We start from the raw sequence: 9,794 nt of genomic DNA on the forward strand, positions 1-9,794 counted from the left end.
GAAGTAGTATAATATTTCATATAGATGACTGGATATATGACTGTAGTTAGAGTTTACTTACTTCCCATGCACTATTTCATCTGCCATTGTGTTTATTATTGCCTTGTCTCTCGCACTCATGCCGATGAATGGATTGAATTTTTTGTATCTGAAATCTCTACGTGCTTTCTTGGTGCTACGTGGTGTTACTTCATGCTTTTTTGACCTAGTACGTTTCCCCACTGCAGATTTTGGGTCGTTTAGCTTGGCCTCGATATCTTCCTCACATATCTCAAAGTCGCTGTCCGAATGAATTGGTGGGCGCTCATCAAGTGCCTTTGCATATTCTGCACAATTAACTTCCAACTCGGCAATCTTTTCATCCCTCTCTCTAATTTTATCAAGATGAGTTTTCTCAGTTGATTTTAGGAGGGTGATTTCAGCTTCCAAGAAGATTTGGGCTGCTGTGTGCTCAGGCATGTTTGTCAATGAGATATTTTATGCTTCAAACTCTTGTGTCAACGATAGAGGTTTTTCGGTTTGTACAGTTGTTGTAGCATTTGTCACCTCTTCAGAACGTTTGATGAGGGATTCATTCATTGCCTTTAGTTCTGCATTTTCTTTGATTTTTTCTTCCAGCGCACTCTGGTTGGTCTGTGTTTGGCTCAAGATATTGAAAGACGGCCCATCAGCATTGCTAAGCGTGACCTCGTCCTGCAGTTTTGCAAGTTGAAGAGCGACATGTGCCTTTTCGTCAACAAGCACCTGCTTGTCGTTTTTTAGCATGTCTATCTAGGGTTGTTCATGGGTCGGTTTTACCCGACAACCGACCCATTATCTGCCCGACTATTCTGGCCGATAATTGCCCACCAACCGACCCGTTTTGGTCGGGCCGATAATTTTAACCGACCCATGCATGGTTGGGTCGGGTATAGTTTCTAATTTGTTGAAAAGTCGGTTGGCCGATATTACCCGACCAACCGACATTTTTTTTTTTTTTTTTTTTTTTAATTTTCTCTTTATGTTTTTACCGACTATTAGTTTCAATATTTAATTTTTGACCTTTCGGTGAAATGAATAAAAATACACAACCAAAAAAACTATACTCTTCATTTTCTCAAATTAAAATTAAAAGTTTCAGAATTTTGTGTTGTGAAAGTGTGAATGGCTAAAGTGATTCGTTTTAGTTTTTATATTGTTTTTGAAAATTTAATTTGTAACATGTGATATCGTTGAAATTGATTTTGGGCATGAAATATTGGAATGTTTGTTGTTGAATTTTGATAGAGGAATAGCATAATTTTTTTTCATATTTTATTTTTTATTTTAATTAATGTGGCCGATATTGGCCGATAATTTCAACCGACCCGTTTTGGCAACCGACAAAGTCGGTTGCCAACCATTACCCGACTCACAATAGTCGGGCCGATAATGGTTTTACATATTTGTAAGAGTCGGTTGGTCGGGTCGGGCCGATAATCGGCCGATAATCAACCGACCCGACCCATGAACAACCCTATGTCTATCTCCATCTGAAGTTCTTCTACGACAGCTTGCAGTTGCGACATTTGGGCCTCCTGTTCTGTCCTTCGTTTTGTTTCTACCTTCAATAGCCTCTTTGTTTCATTCAGCTCAGTAGTGATCTTGACTTCGTCTGACGACTGCCGCTTTTTGTACCAGTTTTTTATTGGGACATTCTCGTCAGAATCAGAAGGAGTGGCAGAATGAACACTAGCGTTGCTGTTGTTGTCATCGTTGTTATGTTCATTGTTTGCATCATCGCTGATATCGTCCAGGACCAAAATTCCATCTAAGATTTGTTGTTCTTGCTCTGTTGGGATCAGCGGATTCTCGTTGACGAGTTGTGGATCGATATCGTTCATGTCCTTGCTGCTCAATGTAGATGCAAGCTCGAATATATCCCACCGCCGAAATCTTGGAAAAGCAAAATCAGCCACTGAAGGCACGATTGCTACACACTCACACATCCAATACTGCGCAAATAAACATAAACAATTAGTCATATTTGTGAATGTATATGACATCAAGTGACTATAAGTGAATATACATGATATCAAGTGACTATAAGTGACTATTTGTACTTACCAGCACAAGTGGTATGCAACCATGGAGTTTGTCGTGTTTTTTTGATGTGTGGATTTGTTTAACCAAGAAATCAGTTATCCCCCTGGCCCACTTGAAGTCATTTGTTTGATCAATATCATCGTAGTACTTGAACATCCACCAAGCTACGATTTCAGCTGAAGTGTTGAAAAGGACAGTTGACATAAGGTGTAGGATTATTAATCTGACCACATCTTCAATATCTTCATTGTTATCGCTATCTACACACTGAAGTAGCTGGTGTTTCAAAGTTTTTTGGTGGAGCGATGGGTGTGCGGCAAATCTTCGTGTTGCGGCTTCCTTGACCAGTCAAAAGTCATCCGTGTGTTGCCAGATTCGATGCCAAAGATTAACTTGCAATCTTGTGGTGTGATTGTAATATTTTTGCCTCCTATACGGAATGCCCTTTCTGTTTTGCTGTATGACGTCATCATTTTGAAAGTTCCATTCTGTGTGCCTGCGACGTCATCTTTACTGAGTTTGTGTTTTGCGAATGGTAGAACGAGATGGTAGAATGGGCTACGGCGAAGACATGCATAGTGAGGTGGTCGTAGGTTTATATCTTCGAAGAAAGTCACGATTGATGGCATGTTGGCTCGGTATTGTGTCCGTCTATTAATTTGTTCATTTGTTTCAGTATCTGCATAAAGATGTTTATATATATGTTAGGGTGTGAACATGACTGCTAATAAGTACTCTTGAAAACAACACTCACACACAAAACACACATGAGGTAGTAAACAGGATGTAGTAAGAATGAATGTGACTACATATGCAAATATGACTATGCAGTACTACCCATGACAACAACACCCACACACAGGAAAAACACACAAAAGCTGAAGCATGTATGTGACTACACATATGAATATGACTATCCAGAACTAGCCATGACAACAACACTCACAACAACAAAAAACAGCACAATTGCTTCAGCAAAGGATGGATGTGACTATATATGAAAACAACACCCACACACAGAAACAACACAAATGCTGAAGCAGAGGATGGATGTGACTATATATGAAAACATGACTATGCATTACTACCAGTGACAGCAACACCCACAAACAAAAACAGCACAAACAAAACAGCATCCATGAATGTGACCACATATGACAATATGACTACGAAGTACTACCCATGAAAACAACACCCATACACAAAAAAGCATAAAATCTGTGGCATGCATGAATGTAACCACATATGCAAATATGACTACGAATTACTACTAATGGAAACAACAATCAGACACCAAAATTGGATACATGACTACGGTTTTTTCACAAATTTGTGTATTTGAAGTAGTGAAATGGTTGAAGTAGGGTAGTACCTGTTGATAGGTTTTCGGTCTGTGCCATTTTTTCCTTTCGATTACGGCCTGGAAAAAAAATGTTTGAAGGGGGTTTTAGGTACCAACGGAGGGGGAAAACAAAGTATATTGTTGTAATGTAGCCATAAACTTACGTTTTGCCGGTGTCTTTGTTAAGTGTATATTTATACACTTAACTATACCTTTTAATTGGAGCTTTTGGTGTGTTTTTACGATAATTGGTGCTTAATATGGTTATTAATTGTATTTTAGGTGCAAATTGAAGAATTGGCAACTTTTGGGGTGAAAACTGCAATTTCGGAGAAAAAGTGGGCCAAAAGTGAAAAAAGCAGAATTCTGGAGAATTAAAGGACCGCGCGGCCGTGCGGATTTTAGGCATAAATCTCACACGGCCGTCCGGATGGTCGAATTGGCGCAGTGAAGGAATCCTAATTACACAAGGAAACCCGCCCTATTATAGTTTTGCACCCTATTTAAAGGCCACAAGCACACAATTAGATATATCTTTTACCTTTTATCCTTGTTATTAGTTTTTAGTTTTTTTATCTTTTTTTTTACACGCAATCAAGGAGCAAGAACGAAGACGAAGACTTGACGACTCTTCATCATAGTTTTCCTCCTTTATTAGCTTTTATGGTTTTTCGTATTTTTATTATGCTTTCCGTAGAGAACATGCGTAGCTAAGTTTTTAATCTAGGATTTTGTTGGAACCCTATGTAGGGATTGCGAACCCTTTTTCTTGAGATTATGCAATTATGATTTTATGATTATTTCTTCTACTTGTTATGATTGTTAGTGCATGAACTTGATCAATTTATGTGCTTTATCTGTGATTATTGGGATTGACTCGACAGAGCTATTTTGATAATTAGACGGTAAGTAGAAGAGCCTTCGAGTAGTTTTCACCGGATGAGTGTGTCAATTGCATGTGGTGTCGTAGACATACAGATATCACCTTAGGTAGCCATTTACGAGACTTGTTAGTTAATGCTTTATTTATAATTGGTTTGCATAGACATATAGTGAATCGTTTATGAATAATAGACTCATAATACACGCGACAGCGGGTTATGAGTAAATTAGTGTCTCGGGTTAATAATCATGAATCATATATTTCATAATTGAGGGGTTTTGGGTGAGCAATTCTTGCATAGGGGGAAGATAAAATCCTAGGTCCGTTTTAATTGATATTTTCCCGTGTTATTTGCTTTCTTAATTAGTTTAGTTGTTTAATTGATTTAATTTGACAAACTTGCGTAGGCTGGATAAAAATCATAATTGTTAGAATTTGGTACTTAGGATTAGGTAATTTGCGTATTCCCTGTGGGATCGACATCCGACTCTCACGAGTCCACTTTATTACTTGTTTGCGATACGTGCACTTGCGTGTTGGTATTTAGCACCCAACAAGTTTTTGGCGCCGTTGCCGGGGAATACGGCTAAATTATCTATTTATCATAATATTAAATTTGAGCAATTTTTCTTACTTCAGCCGTTTTATTTATTTTATTTAATTATTTTCTTTGCTTATTTTATTTTTATTATTTTTGTTTAGGTACTGTTTATGCGAATGGAAGAAGAGAATAATCGTAGGGAAGATGACCAAGGGCGCATACCGATTGCGGTTGGGGAAGTCGTCAACGAGCAAGAGCAACGCCAGCTAATTAATCCACCACCGCGTCAACGAGCACTGCATGAGTACACCGTTCCAACGCTTAATGGGTTCCAATCAAGCATTCAGCAGCCCCCCATTGAAGCCAACAATTTTGAGATTCGAGCGGGACTCCTCATGATGCTCCAAAATAATGGTCTTTTCAGCGGATTGGCTCATGAAGATCCACATCTTCACTTGGTCAACTTTCTCGAAACGTGTGACTCGCACAAGATGAACGGAGTAACACCCGAAGCACTGCAACTCCGCCTGTTCAAGCACTCCCTACAAGGAGCAGCCCGAGAATGGTTGCAAACTCGTGCACCGCACTCCATCTCGTCTTGGGCCCAGCTAGCGCAACTCTTTATGAACACATACAACTCCCCAGCAAAAACTGAGAGAATCCGGCGAGAAATTCAAAACTTCATTCAAGAAGCCGGTGAAGCATTATTCGAGACGTGGGAGCGGTTCAAACAGTTAGTAAGGAGGTGCCCGAATCACGGACTACAAGAGTGGCGCCAACTGCAAATATTTTACGATGGACTGCAAGACAACTCGAGGACAGTGCTCGACTCTGCAGCTGGAGGCATGTTCATGAGTTTGACTTACGACGAAGCATACGAACTCTTGGAGCGGATCGCTAGAAACAAATACATGCGGGCATCGGACCGGTTGAATAGCGGAGCAGTCAAGACGGGAGGAATTTTGGAGTTAGACGGAGTCACTGCAATCACGGCCCAATTGGAGAAGCTATCGAAGCAAGTAGCGGCTTTGCAGACTCAGCAAGTCCACGCAGTCCAAGTTCCCGACCAGCGCGTAGACGAAACGGAGTCGATAAATTATGTGCATGACACTAATCGACAACAGAGGAACCCGTACTCCAACACCTATAATCCGGGATGGAAAGATCACCCCAACTTTGGATGGGGAGGAAATCAGCAAGGACAAAGGCAAGCACCACCTCAAGCTCCACCCCAAGGAGTTGACCTCGCTGACATCTTAGCAAAATTCATGACGGCGACTCAAGCATCCATTCGGAACCTTGAGACACAAATGGGGCAACTTGCAACCCAACTAAACGCGAGGCCGTCGGGAGCACTGCCGTCGAATACGGAAGATCCTCGAAAGAGCAACATCGAGCAGTGCAATGCTGTGAGTTTGCGAAATGGGAGGCAATTAGAAGAAGTTCCTAAAAAGTCCGTTGCACCACCGCCTACTGTAGAGGAGCCCAAGGAAAAAACCGAGGTCGGGCCAAGCAACACAAAGATCACAGTAAGTGAACCTACTCCCAAGGTACCTTTCCCTCAACGTTTTCAAAACTCTAAGCTTGATATGCAATTTCAGTCATTTTTGGATTATCTTAAAAAATTGCATGTTAATATTCCTTTTGTTGAGGCACTTAAGCATATGCCGAATTGGGTTAAGTTTATAAAGGAACTTGTATCGAAGAAGATGAGGCTTCCGGAGTGTGCAACAATCATAGACCTCAATGAGCAAAGTAGTGCTATCCTTGCAAATAAAATTCCACCGAAGCTTAGAGATCCGGGCAGTTGTACCATTCCATGCACAATAGGTACTAGGTATTTTGGGCGGGCGTTGTGTGATCAAGGGGCGAGCGTAAATTTAATGCCTTTATCAATTTATGAGAAATTGAATTTAGGAGAAATTAAGCCTACTTCCGTGACCTTGCAGCTAGCCGATAGATCTTTTACTCACCCTTTAGGTATAGTGGAGGATGTATTGGTCAAGGTAGATAAGTTCATACTCCCGGCCGATTTTCTAGTACTAGACATAGAGGAAGATGAAAATATTCCCCTTATCTTAGGACGCCCCTTCTTAGCAACCGGTAGGTCAATTATTGATGTAGGAAAGAGAGAGCTAAGAATGAGTGTGGGGGAAGAAACAGTGATCTTCAAGGTGTACCGGGTGGATGAAAAGCCTATTACGGCTAATGGATGTTATCTTCTTGATGAGGTAAGTGATTCTAAACTTTTTCCTGTTAAATTACATGATTTAAATTTTTTTGTGGATACTAATGTGCATGTAGGAGAACATAAGAAAAAGGTTGAGTTGGTTACAACACCTACTCAAAACACCGTGATAAAAGACGATGTTGGCAAGCCTCATGACATCAAGAAAAATAAATTCAAGGGCAGTCCTAAGCGAACCAGTCGAAAGAAGAATCGGATCAACCCATTTATTCAAGACTTTCTCCAAAAGGAAGTTAGGAGATGGGTTCAAAAGCTAAGGAATTGAAGAAGAGGAACAACGTCTGGCTGAAGACTATAAACTTAGCGCTTCTCGGGAGGCAACCCGAGCTTTCGTTTTTCGTTCTTTTATTTTATTTTCTTTTAATTTTTGTTTTTATTTATTTATCTTGTTAGTGTTAGTTTTTTTTTATTTAAAAAAAAAAAAAAAAAAAAAAAAAAGTTTCAGGGGCACTAATAAGAAGTTTTTATTTTGCAGGGACCGAAACGCAATTATTGACACGGCCGTGCAAGAAAGAGGGCGAAATCTCACACGGCCGTGTGAAACTTCGGGGAGGCTACTGCCCAAAACCAGCTTTTGGCACGGCCGTGCGGATTTTAGGCCAAAATCTCGCACGGCCGTCTGCGATTCGAAGGGGCTACTGCCCAAATCCGGCTTTTGGCACGGCCGTGCGGATTGCAGGCCTAAATTCCGCACGGCCGTCCGAAAAAAAAAAAAAAAAAAAAAAAAAAAAAAGGAAAAAAAATGGCGCCGTTCGAGAATTCAAGAGCTTCTGCCCAATTTCGTGAATTGGTGCGGCCGTGCGGATTCCTTCACAAAATCCCGCACGGCCGTGAGAATAAGGAGAACGGGCAGATTTAAAGAGGGGTTTCCAACCCCAATTTTCACAACTCCAATCCCCACTTCTCCCCTAATTCGAACCCTAACACCCTATTTCCAAATTCTTTCGATTTTCTTGAACAATTTCACCATCAATTCACCAATTACACACACACAATACTTAAACTTGGTTGTTTATTGCTGATTTGCACAGGAAGGATTCAAGAACAAAGCAATTGTCTCCAAAAACCCATTCCACCAAGAACGCCCACAAGGTGTTCGACGAATTGCCCAAGTCAAGTTTGGGGGGGAATTTTGCACATCAATTCACGTATAATCCCGACGATGGTCCCTACGCTTAAAAACAGGTGTTTTCTATCCTTAAACTCCGGGCGAATCACATTGAGGGCAATGTGAATTTTAAGTTTGGGGGTGGTTAACTACTTGTTTTCGTTTATGTGCGTTTTATGTGTGTTTTATTTCTTTATTTATTTTGCATGCGTTAGTTTTTGTTTTAATTGTCGTTTTATTATTTTCGTTTTAAAAAAAAAAAAAAAAAAAAAAAAAAAATAAAAAAAAAAATTGTGTTCGATGCATCGATGAATTATGATGATGAGAGATGGTCAATGTTTGATGATGAAATTGCTTGTTTTATGTTGATAAGGAATTAGTATTTGTTTAGCTTCGATTCAACGGAACGTAGAAGTGAATTATTGCTAGGAATCACACCTTATGCATTGCTTTGGTTGAATGTTTTGCATTTTAAATTTGGAATTTATTTGTGCTCAATCATGCTTTGTTCGGTTTTAAATCTCACCTTAAGACATTTATGATACGAAGTGTTGGGTAGTAAGCGATTTGGGATGTGATTTGGGCCTTCTTTGAACCGTTTGAGCCTTTCAAGCCTACCTTTAAATTTTTATCCTTAGAACCTTGATTTGAGCCTCGGTGAGAAAATGTGTTCTTTCTTTTAGCCAATATGTGGAAGGTAGAAAAGTGGAGATTTTTGAATAATTATCCCTTGGAGTCGGTCGAAATGTTTTATAAGATCTTTCTTCTTCGAAAAAAAAAAAAAAAAAAAAAAAAAAAAAAAAAAATAGATATATATGTGCATCTTCATATATATCTATATATCTAAATTCTTCAATAAAAAAAAAAAAAAAAAAAAAAAAAAAAAAAAAAAAAAAAAAAAAAGAAAAAAAGAAAAAAAAGAAAAAAGAAGAAGAAGAATAGATTAGAAGGGAGAAATAAGGACTAGTTGTTGAATTGTGTTGAAAATTCGATCCATTGCCTAAAAGGCAAAAGTGTTGACGTGTGAATTTTGGAGAATCGAGTTTATTTAAGTCCCTAGAGGTGAATTCATTGATTCAAACGCCTATCTTTCAAATTTTGGCGTAATCACCTCAATTCAAGACAATTAGCCACACATACCCATATTACCTACCTCGGACCAAAGAGCCTAACAATTGAAAGCCACAAAGTCCCAATGATCCTAATAGCTTATTGTTCAATATTAGTTGAGTAAAATAATTTGGTGAGTATTTGGAGTCAAATATATGCATGTAAGTATAAATTTTCTCTATTTTTAACTTGCAAATATTGGATACTTGAAGCAATTGTATGATTTGTGGTTTTTGGTAATAGTAAGTGACTAAGTGCCGTTGAATGTTAAGTTTGCGAATACCTATGAATTGTCATCATAATTGCAAGTTCTGAAAACGCGAAGTTGACCCATCGATCTATGTAATGAGATGTAAAGTTTTGTTTTGTGCTATTAATTTGATTTTACTTGAGGACAAGCAAAAGTTCAAGTTTGGGGGTGTGTTAAGTGTATATTTATACACTTAACTATACCTTTTAATTGGAGCTTTTGGTGTGTTTTTACGATAATTGGTGCTT

Source organism: Erythranthe guttata, chromosome 14, assembly GCF_056151865.1.
Source record: "Erythranthe guttata isolate IM_541 chromosome 14, IM_541, whole genome shotgun sequence".
Classification (NCBI taxonomy): domain Eukaryota; kingdom Viridiplantae; phylum Streptophyta; class Magnoliopsida; order Lamiales; family Phrymaceae; genus Erythranthe; species Erythranthe guttata.